This window comes from Callospermophilus lateralis, chromosome 1 (genome assembly GCF_048772815.1).
Source record: "Callospermophilus lateralis isolate mCalLat2 chromosome 1, mCalLat2.hap1, whole genome shotgun sequence".
Lineage (NCBI taxonomy): Eukaryota > Metazoa > Chordata > Mammalia > Rodentia > Sciuridae > Callospermophilus > Callospermophilus lateralis.
In genome coordinates this window covers 89098504-89116694 of record NC_135305.1, presented here as the reverse complement: position 1 = coordinate 89116694, position 18191 = coordinate 89098504, and the positions used below count along the sequence as shown (strand labels likewise).

Sequence of the window (18191 nt, the reverse complement as noted above, 5' to 3'; positions counted from 1 at the left end):
CTTCCTCGTGGTCATCCATCTCCTCTCCTCCCATGCTCCTCACATGCTTAGCCAGGATGGGGAGAGACTGACCTCATTCTAAGCTTAAGGTTAGGCCCTGACTTATGTAAACCAATTAGTATCTCACTAGTCACAGTGGATGGTTCAGAGATGGGTATAATTTATACTCAATGAAAGAAACCAAATCCCTAAATGAAACTAAAACTAGAGAAAAAGTTACTCTCCCTGGAAAGTAATGCATAAGGAGAATAAAGTTTGGAATCATAGAATCTTTCTAAGGGCACAGTTCAAAGAGAGCCATATAAGGCATCATTTGAGTCAGTGCATCAAGGCTAACCTGGAGCCAAATCTACCTCTGAACTTTCTGGCAATAAATTCTCATTATATTGAAGCCACTTTGAATTGAGTTTCTGATTCTGAATGAAATGTATCAACCTAGTTTTCCTGTGAGAGACAGCATAAGTTCAAGCTCATCTCCTCCTATAAACCTCTCTCTCCCCTTCAATCACCTTGTGTCTGTGACCCCATAGAGCCCCATCCTACCATCATCTTAGAACAAATCATCTACCGAAATGATCTGTTTCTGTGTCTCTCATTAACCCTAGACTAAACTCAAAGGCAGAAACCCTGTCTTATTCATCCTTGTAATTCCAGCAGCTATAAAATGCCTGGCATTAGTAAATGTTTGTTGAGCTGAAGTAAGCAAGGCAAAATAATTTATTCATCTGCAGTTCGAATTGGCTGAGATTTTACTGTGTTTCACATAATGAATTTGAAGTATGTGAAAAATGTTCTATTTGTTACAATCTTGACTACTGATGTTTAGAAAAATGTGGGAATCAATCCAAAACATTACTCAAAAATAAATAAATAAATCCTTCAAATCACTATTTTGAAACCACTTCAGAATACATACCAAAGGATCCTCTTACAGACAATGAGAATAGAAGAAACAGTCCAGAAAAGTCATGAAAGTTTTGAAGGTCTGAACAGAGCCAACAAGAAAACTTCATAAAAGCAATGAGATTTTAGGAGATATTTCAATGACCTAACCATGAACCATACCCAAAGAAGTGCTTACCACATGCTTGATATCATATTAAGACCTATAAGAAATTCAGGACAACAAGATTAACTAAACTGTCATTTATTGAGTACCTTTTATAATCTGGCCTTGTGCTAAACATTTAACCATTGCATTTGCTATAATTTTCAATAACTCTAAAAATTAGATAATAGTCCCATTTTATACATGAAAAGACTAAAACTCACAGAATTTAATTTTTTTAATGTCAAAGAATTAGAAAGTGACAGAATAGCATTCCAATCAGCATCTATCTAGCTCTATTATATATCACTGAATCACTGGAAGGCAAAATTTCCATCCACTTTAAAAAATTACACATAATAATAAACAAAATCTAAATGACGTGAAGTTACTCTCCCTAGAGAGTAATGCATAAGAAGGATAAGGTCTGGATTCATAGAGGCTTTCTAAGGGTACAGTTCAGAAAGAACCACAGAAGTCATCATTTGAGTAAAACAGACTAAATGATATAGGAAATCAGCATTTCATTATAGTGAACTTCCTGAGAAAGATTTCATGATAAAGGTAGGAAGAATTGTGGACTGCAGAGGCCAGAAAAAGGGAATAGGAGTCAAGGTAAAAACACAGAAATTTCTGGGAGAGAAAAGGAACACATTATACGAAGATGCAGAGTCACTTAGATTTGATCCACAGTATAATGAATCAAGTTTTATCAACAGAGCATAAAAGATAAAAGCAATCAATCAAAAAGATGACAACAGCTGGGCACAGTGACTCACATCTGTTATCCCAGAAGCTTGGGAGGCTGAGGCAGGACGGTCATGAGTTTCAAAGCCACCCTTAGCAACTTAGCAAGGCACTTAGCAATTGAGCGAGACTCTGCCTCTAAATAAAATATAAAGGGTTGTGGATGTGATTCAGTGGTTAAGCACTCCTGGCTTCAATCCTCAGTACAAAAAAAAAAAAACTAGATAACAATATTTTAATGATATTTCCTCAAAAAATATGCTTTCACTATATAGAAAAAATAATTATGAAGGTTGAAGATTTCATCAGAATTTAGACATTTATTTTATTAATCTTGAGCAAAGAGAAAAAATAACTTGTCATTTGAATAGCATTTGTAAGATCTAGAAACAAATTTAGAAAGGACCTTTTAAGACCATTTTTAAAGGACTTTGGAAATTAGTGTTTATTTTCAAAAACATAACTTTTTGTGCCTATGGGGATGGAGAATGAAAGCTGTAAAGTCCCATTATGGCAACCTCATGAAATGAGTATTTATTAAATAGCATATCTCATTTCCTGGTGTTAAAATATCATGTAGTCAAAGCTTTAACATGATACATAAACTAATTATATTCTGAAATTCTGCTGGATTAACAGTTTTCTCTATTAAATTATATAATCTATTCACTAAAATGGTATGTAGAAGGATGTGTGTATGGGTGGGTCCCCAGTCCAGAAGTTATTTCTACCATGCACGACCCAGAGCATTTTCTGTAATTCATTATTATGGCAATGAGGGCCCCTAGGGTACACTCCGGAATGACATTTCCTCATTTCTCTGTACCCTTTCCTTTCCTGTGCAATCTATGCAGGAGAGCAAGTGGAATGGCATACATGAAAGAAGACTACCACTACTCAGCATGCTACATGTCTTCTGAATCTATGCTCATATTTCTTTGTTGCAATGAGTAAAAATACAAGGGAAAAATGCAAACATGACCTGTGGCCAAGCATATATTGCAGTTCAACATGCAGCTGTCAAAAATACTTGGTCTTTCTCCAAGTCTGAAAAACAGCTGTATAGGTAGTCAAAAAGGCAGACAGGAAACATCAAGAGAATGATACATAGGAACAGAAGAGTCCAAAAGTCTGTAGAACTTCCTCTCTTTTTATGCAGCATGGAAAAAAATTTTGTTGTTGTTGTTACAGAAAACCTGAAACACTAACTCATTAATCTTTAGTGCAAACCTTATTCAAAAATGATACAACATGTTTGCTATGAGCAAAAACATAAAAATGATCAGAGTAGGGTTCCAATAGATACTGCCTTAAAAACAACTAGTAGGTGGATTTCTAGAGCTTGCAGAGTTATAAATTTGCCATTACATATCAGTTTTATACTTTTCATTTATATCATCATACAAATAAAACTACCACCATTGTTTTAAGATACACACTACTCTCTAGCTAAGCTTAATCATCAGTAGTAATTTGAATAAAAGAAGAGCTAGCTTCTGTCTTATTACTCTTTCAAATTTTTTTTATTTGAATATTTTCAAAGTAACTTGTGCATAATAATAATTCAGAATCTAATTTAGATTGTATGTTTAAAAGCATCAGCATAAATAAACAAATCATTTTAAAACCCTAAGCAAACAGGAAATCAACAAATAGAATGCATGCATCGAGCTAAATAACTAATATTTTAAATTATGTACTGGGTAAAAGTACACAAATTTTCAACCACTATTCAAGTGTTACCTCAGTAAATAACTTCATGAAACTAATTACTTTAAGACTCAAGAAAATAAACATTGGGTCTACATACTAACTCTTCCTATGAACTTGTCTTCTGACATTTTAATGTGTCTCATTTTAATAGCAAACTTTAATAGCTTTACAAAGACCACTACTGTGTGTTTCACCAAGCTATTTATCACAGCCTTTCCCTCTAAACTGTGAACAAGGTTAATAATGTATTATAAGGAAAAAACAAGCACTCATTAAATTAGCATTATATGTGATGGATTCAATATGAATGCGATGTTAAAAGTCTAAAAGAAGGTCCTAAATGTTATATCATCACTTGCATCATAAAATATTGGAAGAATTATTTCATCAGATAAAATGATCAAGTTTTAACAACATCCTTCATGCAAAAAAAAAAATCCATAAATTTGCAACCCTCAAAAAGTTCAGTGAATGCAAGAGAAAAGGCACACTCATACATTGCTGATGGGACTGCAAATTGGTGCAGCCAATCTGGAAAGCAGTATGGAGATTCCTTGGAAAACTGGGAATAGAACCACCATTTGACCCAGCTACAGGGACACTGTCACATCAATGTTTATACCAACACAATTCACAATACCTAAACTGTGGAACCAACCTAGATACCCTTCAGTAGATAAACAGATAGGGAAAAGGTGATATATACACAAAATAGAATATTACTTAGCATTAAAAGAGAACAAAATCGTGGCATTTGCAGGTAAATGGTTGGAGTTGGAGAATATTATGCTAAGAGACTTTTAGCCAATCCCAAAAAAACAAATGCCAAATGTTTTCTCTGATATGAAAATGATGACTCACAATAGGGATGAGGATGAGCATGGGAGGAATGGAGAAACTTTAGATAGGGCAAAGGGGTGGGAGGGAAAGGAAAGGGACATGCAGGTAGGAAAGATGGTGGACATCATTTTCCTAATTATGGACATCATTACCCTAAGTACATGTATGAAGACATGAATGGTGTGAATCTACTTTATATACAATCAGAGACTTGAAAAATTGTGCTCTATATGTGTAATATGAATTGAATTGCATTCTGCTGTCAAATATAAAAAATTAGGATAAATAAATTTTTAAAAGTTCAGTGAAAATGAAGAGGCAAACAATTAAATATTACAACCATATAAGAACTGAGACATTTTAAAATTATTTAAAAACTATCAGAGCATGCTTAACCATGTCTGAAAGAATCAGGGAAAGCTTCAGAACAAAGATAACATGAGGGTCTTGCAGGTTAAGAGAGAGTTGTCAGGCAATGAGAGAAGGAAAAGCAGATGGCACACCCTGCACAGACTTAAATTATAAAAGAGCTGGTTGGAGGGCGTTATGAGAGAGGCATTGGATGGAAGGACACACAGATAGCTAATAAAGATGACATGCTTATCAACTGATATGCATCTTTATTTTAGTATTGAGAGCCCTATCAGTTTCCTCATCTATACAGCAGTAGTACAGAGAGAATATTACATGATGCTGTTACAAGTAGTAAATAAAATAAAGATAAATATTGCCTTAGAACCTGGTAAGCATTCAGCAAATGGTAATTGTTATTGCTAGGCTGTAAAAAAATGTTATGTGAAAAGCTTAAAATTCAAGGGGAAAAATTTCTACAAAGGAAAAAAGGATGGACATGGACACACACACACACACACACACACACACACACACATACAATCAGAAATTCATCCTCTTTGCCAAAGCAAGGAGGTTTTAAGACCTTAGTTACTATGGGAAATTTCTCAGAACTAAAGTCTGTGTGAACCCTTGGTTGTTCAAAATGCGTTTCCACCTATTTTCAGTTTACTTTCCTCAAAATAGCAATTTCCCTAAAATAACTAATTAAATCACTAAAGAAGTATATTGTGAGTGTGCCAGAAACTCTGGGAGTGGGAGATGAGCTGACAGGTAGTGTCACCCTCACCACCAGGACACACATTCATTCACATATTTATTCATAGACTCCCTCTCTCCCTCCCTCCCCGCTTTCACTCTTCCTTCTCCCCTTTTCTTTCTCATACTGATCTTTTTTTCTAATTTTTTTTGCAGAATCACTCCCTATATAATATATGAAACTCAGATCAGATGATATATTACAGAAGAGGCCATGTACTCAGCATTCCTTTCTTCACCCTCTTCCAAAGGAAAAATTCTTAAGGGATGAGTATAATACTAGGGTATAAATTCTAAAAAAAAAAAAAAAAAAAAAAAAAAAAAAAACTAATTTCAAAGTGAGATAAATTTCTCAAAGTAATAACCAATCATAATAACAAATCCAGAGAGCACTTCCAAAACATTGAACAACAGAATTTTGTTTTTGGCGTCGGGGGAGCGGGGGTGCGGGATACTGAGGATTGAACTCAGGGGCACTAGACCACTTAGTAACATCCCCAGCCCTATTCTGTATTTTATTTAGAGACAGGGTCTCACTGATTTAGCTGGCTTTGAACTCACAATCCTCCTGCCTCAGCCTCCTGAGCCACTAGGATTTAGGCGTGTGCCACCATCCGGGCTAAACAATAGAAAATTTTAAAAGTATCTCTTCAGAGCTATAGATATAACTCTGAGGTAGAGTGCTTGCCTAGCATGCATGAGGCCTTGGGTTCAATTCCCAGTGCCCAAAAAAAAAAAAAAAAACACTTCATTTTGTAAAAATATATTCCTCATCTGTAACCTACACTGTATGATCAATTAATTAAAGTTATGGGGAAAAATAATAGCCAGAAAATTCCTGGTCTAAATTCACATGATTTCAAAAGATAAATCAAATGAATTATGAATAATGACAATAGCTTTAAATTTCCTGAACTGTCAATTCCTATCAAGAGTTCAATATGCCATTTAACCACTATTTGGTCTATTAAATTTATCTGGTTTCTTCTAAAGCAAGCAGTTAAAATGCTATATCTTTAATAAAAGTCATAAGGATAAATATACGAAAATAATCATCTTCAAATACACATGCAACTATGCTGTCAACCACTCAAAACCTTTTTGGAAGTACTCCAGTATCTCCAAGGTTAAATGCCAGTTCATAAACAAGACATTCAAAGAACTCCTTGGTTTCAGTACCTCCTGCCATCCAGTCCCACCAGCCAAATACTCCACATAAAATAACTCTGCCATAAGTGCTTTTATATCTTTTCTCATCTAGTTCACATTTCCTTCAGATTCCATTCTCCAATCTCAACTTCACAAAATCCTTCTACACATTCTCAGCCCCCAATATACAATACCACTACTTCCACGTAGCATTTTCCAATTCTACCCTCCCTCCGTTCTTCCATAGTATAGTTTCCGACACCCACTCTTAGTACTGAAAAAAATTTTCCCGATGAGCTAAATTGGATACATCTTCCCCGCCCCCTTCCAAAACTGACGCATAAATTTCTTGACAATAAAGCTATTTGAATTATTGTCTAGCCTGCAACAGTGAACACAGCCCCTTATTGGTGATCCAAAAATAGCTATTCAATTACACCAATCTTTTATCAAAGTAAGAAACCATGTCAAATATTAGGACTAGATACCAGGATGCCCATGATCATTAAGACAATCACAATGTTCCATAATACATCACCATATTCACATGAAAACTCCTTAAGTCCTGCCATTCTATTTTATTAACCATGCTCACACCCACCATTCCCAATGGACTCTAGTAAACTTTTGGGTTTGGGGGCATGACTCAGTTTGCCTAGCATTCTCAAGGTCCTGGGTTCAAACCCCAGTACCAAAGAAAGAAAGAAAGAGCCTCATACAAGAAAATAAAGGAAGGTCGGGGAAGGACCCAAGGAAACCATTCAACTATAAAGAATGAATTATGGAACCCCAAGTGGATACCAAAGGAGTAGAATGATCCTTCATTCCATCCATATTTTATAGAACTCTGACTTTAAAATATACTCAGATTAAATCTTAAAGATTTAGTAATTATTAGAGCATAGGTACAAAGTTTTCTTCTGGCCAATACAAAACAGAAGATTATCTGGGGCCCAGTGGTGCACACCTGTAATCCCAGAGGCTGGGGAAGCTGAGGCAGGAGAATTGAGAGATCAAAGCCAGCCTCAACAAAAGCAAGACACTGGGGGAAATCCAAGATGGTGGGCCAGAGAGAGGCAGCATTCTGCATAGCTCCATCCAGGTCACAACTAGTTGGAATACTGCTTTGCTGAAAGTGTAGAGGATCCCTCCACAGCTGATGCTGCGCATGAATCACAGCCACCTCAGTGTTAAAACTAGTACTACTACTCACCCATGCAGGTCTAGTGGGTGCCTTAGAGGGACCATGAGAATCAGCACCAGCAAAAAATTCCCAGACACCACTCCCTCAAGGGACACTCAGCCACTACCCACATGTAGAAACTCCAGCTGCCACTCCCTTTTGGACCCCCATCTACCAACATCGGGCTTACACCCCCCCCCCGCCCCTGTCACCTCCATCTTGGGACTCAGCAGCTATTGCCATAGTCTCCTACTCACAGTAGCCTTCCTTCACCTGGGGACATCATAGGCTGTAATGACAGCCAACAGTTGCAACACCGCACACTACATAGTTCATCTCTGAATGCATCTTACAATGCCATCACTCAGCTCCCCCCCACCCACACCCCACCACTGAAAGCAGCAGTCTCCATCTTGGGTCACTTCCATCACCATCTTTAGTTGGGGCAACTACCAGTTTGGAACACTGAATAGCCATGGTTTTCTAATTTCCCAGAATCCCTGGCAGCCACTAACTCAGCAGAGTGACTGCCCTATTCAAAACTGCCCTCCTCAACAGGTGCGGAGCCACCACAGTGCAACACACAAGACTCCCAGAGAGAACGATTCCTGATTAGGAAATAGAAAGGGAGAAGGTGAGGGAAATACACTTTAGAGACTAATTTAGAGGGCAGAAACTGTGAGGTCTACAGGCAAGATAAGAAGATAAGACCCAGCACCCACATCACAGGAGCAGACTGCAAAGGAGATCCTTGAAGTGCAGTCTCCCAATGGGGTCAGTGGATGTCATACTCCACTTATAGGTGCCCTGCACCCAAGACCAACCCTCACACCCTAGTAATCCCCACAATCCTGAGGGCAGAGATACCAACTAAGAACAGACAACCCCACCTATTGGATGAGAAGGGAAGCAGGAAAGATACTAATCTCCAACCAAAACAATCCTTGTTCCTTCCTTTAAGACTTTTTTTTCCTTTCTTCTCCCTCTTTATTTTCCCATCCTCACATCCCCAACAGATGTGAAACCGAGTACTTTTCATGAATTAGGATATTGGAGGACTGAGACAACTGAATAGTATATTGCAGTTGTGTTGTATATTCTTTCTTTTTTGGTTCATTTGTTTTTTCTCTTTTTCTCTCTCTCCAATTTTTACTATTTTGACATTTTTTATTTTTCTTATTATATATGTGTGTTTGTCTTATGTACTCTACTGTCTTCCCTCTTGTCTACCCAAAATTACTACCTCTCTATTCTCCTGCTACTAACCTTCTTCTTTAGATTTCTCTCACAATTCTTTTTTTCTACTTTTTAAATCATTTTACTCTGTTTATAACACACATTAAAATTGGAAGAAGTGTTCCATGACAGATGAGAAGAGATCTGTCACGCAAGGAAATGAAGATTTTCATAAAGCTTGAGGAGAGAAGTACCACAGTGAAACAAGACTGCACTAACATCAGACAACAGCACCAAGGTTTGTAGGTAGGAACAAAGACAGCTCCACTGTAGTTAGCTTAAGACCACTAATGTTCCCTAAAGGATATGTCCTAAAATGCTTGGTAAATAGATATGTGTAACACAATGGAAATGGAACAGCATAACACTTCAGCAAGTAAATCCTGTAAGTTACTGGGCAGGTTTTACAAATCCCATTCACCTGTGATAAATAACTGAATTATGAGTCTGCAAAAGTAACCCCATAAGTGGACACCCAGGTAAATTTTATGACCAGTGAAATTCTTAGGCCAAAAAATAGCCACATGTATCAAACCTACACTGAATTAAACTGGAACCAGTGTTGGGGGTTTCTGAAACAACAGAGCAGGCAAGATTATTCAAAGAGAAGATCCTCGTCCTTCTCCTCAGCAAGAAGGTTAGCAGGCTCCATCACCTCTCCAGCTGCTTTCCGTTGCTCCACGTCCTTCTCACATTTTTACTTGAGAATCTTGTTCTTCTCCTGTATTTTCTTTAACCTATAGAACTCTTCTCGCTCTCTTTCATCCAGCTCTGTGATGATATAAGCAAGGGTGTGTTCAATCCGGGGAATGATGACATGTGCAATGGCATTCACACACCTGTTAGTTATCTTAATAGCTTCATCCCGAGTCGCAAAGGAAGTCTGTAGTGAAGCTAGTTCCACCAGTAGTTCCACTGCTTTGGCATAATTCCTCTTTAATATAGCAAACTGTTCCCCACCTCTGGTTAAACCAGTTAGTTCATAACTGTCAGTTTCTTCATGGTAATGTTCAAATACTGGTAAAGTAACACCTGCTACATTGCCTTTCTTTGATGAATCTTCACTTGGGCTTTATTTACATTTTGAGTAACTGTGGTGCTGAAGTCCCCTGCGGTGAACTTGGCCTCAGATAGTGAAAACGCAGCTTCTGTCATCACTTCACCCATCAACATTTTAGTCTCTATTATCTTCTTCAGGATCTATCAGAATCAAAGAGTTAGGGCATCAGATTTTTTCTTCAGGAGGTTCTGGCCTGTTTGTGTTCTTTTTTTAAACAAGCCTTCAAGATGATCTGTGCCATTCGTGAGGAAAAGATTTCAATCCATTCTTTGCCCGACATTCTGAGGATGACTGCTTGGCTCAGGTCCTGGCCGGGCAATAGAGGGTGCAAGAGCTCCAGTACTGGCCACAACCGTCCCTTCTTCAACCAGAGTCAACGATTGTGTCACATGACCCCTCAGGTTGCTAAGAGGTAGCAGAGATACCCATTTTTCACTTCTGCTTCCAGAGATGTGAGGGAGTGGGCTCTCTCTTTCACAGTTCTTAAGATATGGTAACTGTATATCCTCATCTCTTACCTCCTCAACTTATCTTCCTATACCTCACCCCTGATTCTTTGTCTACCATCAGAAACTGTAAATCCTTTTTTAAGCCTACTGCTTATATTGCAGGTAATAATTGAATTCACCATTTCTGTACATTGTGACCAAACTGTAAACATCTTAATAACAACTATTTGTTTTTAGGTGGTATTTTGTTTATATTGGGATCTGTTAACACTGTCCTTCACATCAAAGGAGAGGTATTGGATTCCTACAGGGGCATTATAAGCCTATAGAGTAAAAATGGTAATGCCTTGGATCCACAAAGCCAGAAGGAAAGACAGACAGGCAATATGAAAAGACAAGGAAAGAAAGTGCCCCAACAAATCAAGATACCACATTATTAGAATCCATAGCTAGCACAGCAGAAAAATTACAGAGAAGGAGTTCAGGATGTACATAATTAAAATGTTCTGTGAATTAAAGGATGACATAAGAGAGCAAATACAAGCAGCAAAAGATCATTTTGACAAAGAGTTACATAAACACAGGAAGCAAAAGATTACTTCAATTGGGAGACAGAGGTTCAAAAAAAAATCCTTGAAATGAAAGAAACAATATACCAAATTAAAAGATCAGATGAAAGCATCACCAACAGATTAGATCACTTGGGAGATAGGATCTCAGACAATGAAGACAAAATATATAATCTTGAAAAGAATGTAGACAGCACAGTGAAAATGGTAACAAACCATCAGCAGAACTTTCAAGAAATATGGGAAAACATAAAAAGACCAAATTTAAGAGTTATTGGGATAGAGGAAGGAATAGAGTTCCAAACCAAAGGAATGTGCGATCTATTCAATGAAAAAAATATCAGAAAATTTTCCAAACATGAAAAATGAATGGGGAAACCAAATTCAGGAGGCTTATAGGATTCCAAATGTACAAAATCACAACACATCCACAAAAGAGGCACATTAAAATGAAAATGCCTAACATACAGAATAAGGAGACAATATTAAAAGCCATGAGAAAAAGGAATCAGATTATATATAGGGGGAAACCAATTAGGTTATGTGCAGATTTTTCAACCCATTCCCTGAAAGCTGGAAGATCCTGGAACAACATATATCAACCTCTAAAAAAAAAAAAAAAAAAAAAAAAATGGATGCCAACCAAGAATTTTGGATCCAGCAAAATTAAGCTTTAGATTTGATGATGAAATAAAAACATTCCATGATAAACAAAAGTTAAAAGAATTTACAACTAAAAAACCTGCACTACAGAACATCCTTGGCAAAATATTCTCTGAAGAGGAAATGAAAAAAAATGAAAATCAGCAGAGAGAGGTGTTACACTAAAGAAAAAGCTAATCAAAGGAAAAGCCAAGTGAAGTTAAATAATGGCTGGGAATCCAAATCATGTCCCAATAATAACCCTGAATGTTAATGGCTTAAACTCACCAATCAAAAGACATTGGCTAGGGCTGGGGTTGTGGCTCAGTGACAGAGTGCTTGCCTCACATATATGAGACACTGGGTTCAATCCTCAGCACCACATAAAAATAAATAAACCAAATAAAGATATTGTGCCCATGTATAACTGTAAAAATATTTATAAAAAAAGACAAAGGCTAGCTATTGTATCAAAAAAAAAAAAAAGACCCAACAATATGCTGCCTCCAAGAGACTGACCTCATAGGAAAAGACATACACAGACTGAAGGTGAAAGGTTGGGAAAACTCATACCACTCACATAGACTGCAGAAGCAACAAGGGTTTTCCATCCTTGTATCAAATAAAGTAGATGTTAAGCTAAAGTTAATCAAAAGGAACAAAGAAGGATATTTCATACTGCTCACTGAAACAATATACCAACAAGACATAACAATTATAAATATATATGCCCCATAAAACAAACTCTTCTCAAGTTCAAGAGTCAGATAGACAATAACAATAATTCTGGGTGACATTAACACACCTCTTTCACCACTGAATAGACCTTTCAAACAAAAGCTGAACAAAGAAACTACAGAACTCAATAATACAATCAATAAGTTAGACTTAACTGACATATATATAATATTTCATCCTTCAACAAGTGAATACACTTTCTTCTCAGCAGCACATGGATTCTTCTCTAAAATAGACCATGTATTATGCCACAAAGCAACTCTTAACAAATACAAAAAAGTAGAGATACTACCCTGCATTCTATCAGATCACAACAGAATGAAATTAGAAATCAATGAGGAAAGTACATTGCATGAAGTTCATTCCTTAAAAGAAGAAAGAGTCAACAAATAAATGACCTAACACTACATCTCAAAGCCCTAGAAAAAGAAGAGCAAATCAACACCAAAAGCAGTAGAAGACAGGAAATAATTAAAATCAGAGATGAAATCAATGAAATTGAAACAAAAAAGACAATTGAAAAGATTGACAAAACAAAAAGCTGGTTCTTTGAAAAAATAAATAAAATTGACAAACCCTTGGCCATGCTAACAAAGAAAAGGAAAGAGAAAACTCAAATCACTAATATACATGATTAAAAAAAATATATCAAAGTAGACACTAAAGAAATATCGAAGATAATGAGAAATTATTTTGAAAATTTGTACTCCAATAAAATAGAGAATATTGAAGGCATTGACAAATTTCTAGAGGCATATGAGTTCCCCAAATTGAATCAGAATGATATACACAATTTAAACAGGTCAGTTTCAAGCAAGGAAACAGAAGACACCATCAGAACCTACCAACCAAGAAAAGCCCAGGGCCAGAAGAATATACAGCTGAATTCTACAAGGCCTAAAAAGAAGAACTAATACCTCTACTCTACAAATTAAATTTAAAAAAGAGGAAGCACTTCCAAACTCATTCTATGCGACCAATAACATCCTTATTCCAAAACCAGGCAAAGACACATCAAAGAAAGGAAACTTCAGACAAATATCTCTAATAAACATAGATTGTAAAAATTCTGGCAATATATCAAAAAAATAGTGCATCACAATCAAGTTGGTTCATCCCAGGGATTCAAGGTTGGTTCAACACTCGGAAATTAATAAACATAATACATCACATCAATAGACTTAGATAAGAATCATATGATCATCTCAACTGATGCAGAAAAAGCAGTCGACAAAATACAGCACCCAAACATTTTCAAAGAACTAGAAAAACTAGAGATAACAGGAACATATCTGAACATCATAAAAGCTATCTATGCTAAGCCCTAGGTCAACATCATTGTAAATAGAGAAAAATTGAAAGCATTCTCTCTAAAAACTAGAACAAGACAGGGATGCCCTCTTTCGCCACTTATATTTAACATAGTTCTTGAAACACTAGCCAGAGCAATTATACAGATGAAATAAATTAAAGGGATACAGATAGAAAAAGAACTCAAATTAGCACTATTTGCCAACGATATAATTCTATACCTAGAAGATCCAAAAAATTACACCAGAAAACTTCTAGAACTAGTAAATGAATTCAGCAAAGTAACAGGATACAAAATCAACACTCATATATCAAACACATTTCTGTATATCAATGACAAATCCTCTGAAAGGGAAACAAAGAAAATTACCTCATGTACAACACCCTCAAAAAAATAAAATAAAATACTTTGGAATCAATCTAACAAATGAGGTGAAATACCTCTACAGAATGCTAAAAAAAAGAAATTAAAGAAGACCTTAGAAGATGTAAAGATCTCCCTTGTTCTTGGATAGGCAGAATTAATACTGTCAAAATGACCATACTACAAAAGCACTATATGAGACTTAATGCAATTACAATCAAAATCCCAATGACATTCCTCATAGAAATAGAAAAAGCAGTATTGAAATTAATCTGGAAAAATAAGAGACCCAGAATAACTAAAGCAATCCTTATCAGGAAGAGTGAAGCAGGTGGCATCACTATACCAGACCTTAAACTACACTACAGAGCAAAAGTAACAAAAACAGCATGGTATTGGCACCAAAACAGACTGGCAGACCAATGGTATAGAATAGAGGACACAGAGACTCATCCACATAATTACAGTTATCTTATATTAGACAAAGTCACCAAAAACATACATTGGAGAAAAGATAGCCTCTTCAACAAACAGTGCTGGGGAAACTGGAAATCCATATGCAACAAAATTAAATTAAACCCCTGACTTTCATCATGCACAAAACTCAACTCAAAGTGGATCAAAGACCTAAGAATTAAACCAGAGTCACTGTGCCTATTAGAAGAAAAAGTAGCCCAAATCTCCATCATGTTGGATTAGGCCCCAACTTCCTTAATAAGACTCCTATAATGCAAGAATTAAATTCAAGAATTAATAAATGGGATAGATTCAAACTAAAAAGCTTCTTCTCAGCAAAATAAATAATCAGTGAGGTGGAGAGAGAGCCTACAGCTTGGGAGCAAATTTTTACCACTCACAAATCAGAGCACTATATCTAGGGATATAAAGAATTCAAAAAGCTAAACACACACACACACACCAAAAAAAAAAAAAAAAAAACCCAATCAATAAATGGGCCAAGGAACTGAACAGGCACTTCTTAGAAGATAATGTACAATCAACAAATATGTGAAAAAATGTTCAACATCTCTAAGCAATTAGAGAAATGCAAATCAAAACTACTCTTACTCCTGTCAGAATGGAAGCTATTAAGACTATAAATAACAATAAGTGTTGGCAAGGATGTAGGGGGAAAGGCACACTCATACACTTCTGGTGATATGCAAATTGGTGCAGCCAATATGGAAAGCAGCATGGATATTCCTTGGAAAGCTGGGAATGGAACCACCATTTGACCCAGCTATCCCACTCCTCAGTCTATACCAAATGACTTAAAAACAGCATACTACAGGGACACAGCCATATCAATGTTTATAGCAGCACAATTCATAATAGCTATACTGTAGAACCAACCTAGATGTCTTTCAGAAGATGAATGGATAAAGAAAATCTCATATATATACACAATGGAATATTACTCAGCAATGAAAGAGAATAAAATCATGGCATTTCCAGATAAATGAATGGAGTTGGAGAATATAATGCTAAGTGAAGTTAGCCAATCCCAAAAAAACAAATGCCAAATGTTTTCTCTGATATAAGGAGGCTGATTCATAGTGGGGTTTGGAGGGGGTACATGAGAGGATTAGTAAACTCTAGATAGGGCAAAGGGGTGGAAGGGGAAGGGAGGGAGCAAGGGGGTAAAAAAGATGGTGGAGTGAGATGGATATCTTTACCTTAAGTACATGTATAAAGACACAAATAATGTGAATAATACTTTGTGTACAACCAGAGACATAAAAAATTGTGCTCTATATGTGTAATATGAATTTTAATGCATTTTGCTATCATATATAACAAATTAGAATAAAAAATTAAAAAGCAAGACACTAAGCAACTCAGTGAGACCCTGTCTCTAAATAAAATACACAATGGGGCTAGGGATGTGGCTCAGTGGTTAAGTGCCCCTGAACTCAATCCCTGGTACGCTCCCAAAAAATCATAGGAGATTACTGCCAAAAAACAAAGTACCAGATAAAAGGCATTATTTAGGTTACTCCTCTGAATGTTCTCTCTTCCCAGAGCAGAACTGGCATATCATAAAAAGAAACATTGAGGGACTGGGGTTCTGGCTAGAGCACTCACCTAGCACAGTGAGACCCTGGGTTCAATCCTCAGCACCACATAAAAATAAATTAATTAATGATATTGTCTCTAACTACAACAAAAACATAAATATTATAAAAAAGAAATAAATGCTGAGCAAATATGAGTAAGGTACCAAATGGAGAAAAAGTGTAGATAAGCAGTAAATATTTTGAATGAGAAAGGCAAGATAATAATGCCTTGAATCCTAACTTCTAGATATGTCACCTTTGGTGGTTTAACTTTATTCAGTTTGTGTACCTTATTACAAACTCCAGACCCTATTTGGTTGCTGTGAAGACTGAAAGAGAGAACATAAGTTAACTACCCAGAACAGTACTGGAAGATGGTAGAATTATATGCCATCTTAATCCTAAACTTAGCACACTTAACAAAAAGAACAAACCAACTTCCTTTAGCATTTATCTTGGACATAAGATAATTTAGTCCTTCAGTCTAAGTTAGGTATTCAAGGGTAGAAAAGATTTCAGAAGCAAACAAGGCCAAAAGTGACCAGGAAGCTAGAAATTGGTTCAATTCAAAATTTCCCATCTTGATTGTTCAAGTACTTGTTGAAGCACTGATTCCCAGGCTTTTAAATTTCACTGTCCTATAAAACTTCAGCAACTACATTCATCATAACATTGTCAATTTATGAACTACCCAAACAGGTTTGTTTTTTTTTTTTCCAAAAAAACAGGCTATCATCACCAACAAAATAATACAAATAAATAGGAAGTGTTTTTTTAAAGTCAGTAAAATATCAGCACAAGTACAGCTGATGGGTTCTCTATATTACTCTCCTAGGCTGGAGGATCCTCCTGCCTCAGGCCCCTGCCCATGCCACCATGCCCAGCCTAAATACAGACTTTCAACTGAACAAATGTTAGCTTTGTTAAAAAAAATTTTAAAAAAACTCATTAAATTAAGCTTTTTTTTTTTCCATTATCTTAAGACTACTCAAAACTTTCCCAGGGGGCCAGCATTTGAGAACCATTTGCAGCACTAACCAATTTTAAAGAATTCCACACCAGCACTTAGGAACTATTATTAGAAAGATATTAGAAAATAAGGACAATATTTTTTCCTCTGCAGAAGCAAAGGACAAACTGGCTGTAAATCTTATTCAAGCCTAAGTACGGAAACAAGCCTTTTTTTTTTTTTTTGCATGTTCTCACTTATTTTTTATATGTAACAGCAGAATGCATTAAATTCTTTTTTTTTAATAAATATGTTGGCTCTTGACAAACACTACTGTCAAACTTCTGGAAACAAAAAGTGAGGCAAAGGCTCCCTCTGCTGACAAGTAGACAAAGAAATCCTAACAGGTAGCAACTTTTTTTTTTTTTTTTTTTTTTTTTTTGGTACTAGGAATTGAACCCAAGGGCATTTAACCACTGAGCCACATCCCCAGCCCTTTTTTATTTTTTATTTTGGGACAGGATCTTGCTAAGTTGCTTAGGGTCTCTCTCACTAACTTGCCTAGGGTCTCACTAAGTTGTTTATGGCCTCACTAAACTACGAAGGCTGGATTTGAATTTTCCGTCCTCCTGCCTCAGCCTCCCAAGCCACTGGGATTACAGGCATGTGCCACCACCATACCCGGCCAGCAACAGAGATTTTAAAAATCTCTCCAATACTGATTGGGTACTGCATGTACTTTTACTATTCTCTATCAAAGACTACTTGATGCTTTCAAACACTAGAATATTGTTGCATCAGATAGGAATATGAAAGACATATTTAACTAGGTATTGCTCCTTATAAATTGCCTTACAGGCATGTAGTGCAAGCCTGTAATTCCCACTACTAAGGAGGCTGAGGGAGGACAATCCCAAGTTCAAGGCCAGCCTCAGAAATTTATCAAGACCCACCTCAAAATAAAAAGCAAAAAAGAACTGGGTTCAGGGCTGGGGATATAGCTCAGTTGGTAGAGTGCTTGCCTTG

General features: G+C 36.4%; 1 protein-coding gene and 1 pseudogene across 3 annotated transcripts in view; both read right to left on the bottom strand.

The window, feature by feature from the left end:
- Nucleotides 1–18191, bottom strand: part of Bbs9 (Bardet-Biedl syndrome 9) — a 462827-nt gene that overhangs the window by 346776 nt on the left and 97860 nt on the right. The gene's annotated exons all lie outside the window — the stretch shown is intronic.
- LOC143405518 (V-type proton ATPase subunit D pseudogene) lies at nt 9622–10366 on the bottom strand (annotated as a pseudogene).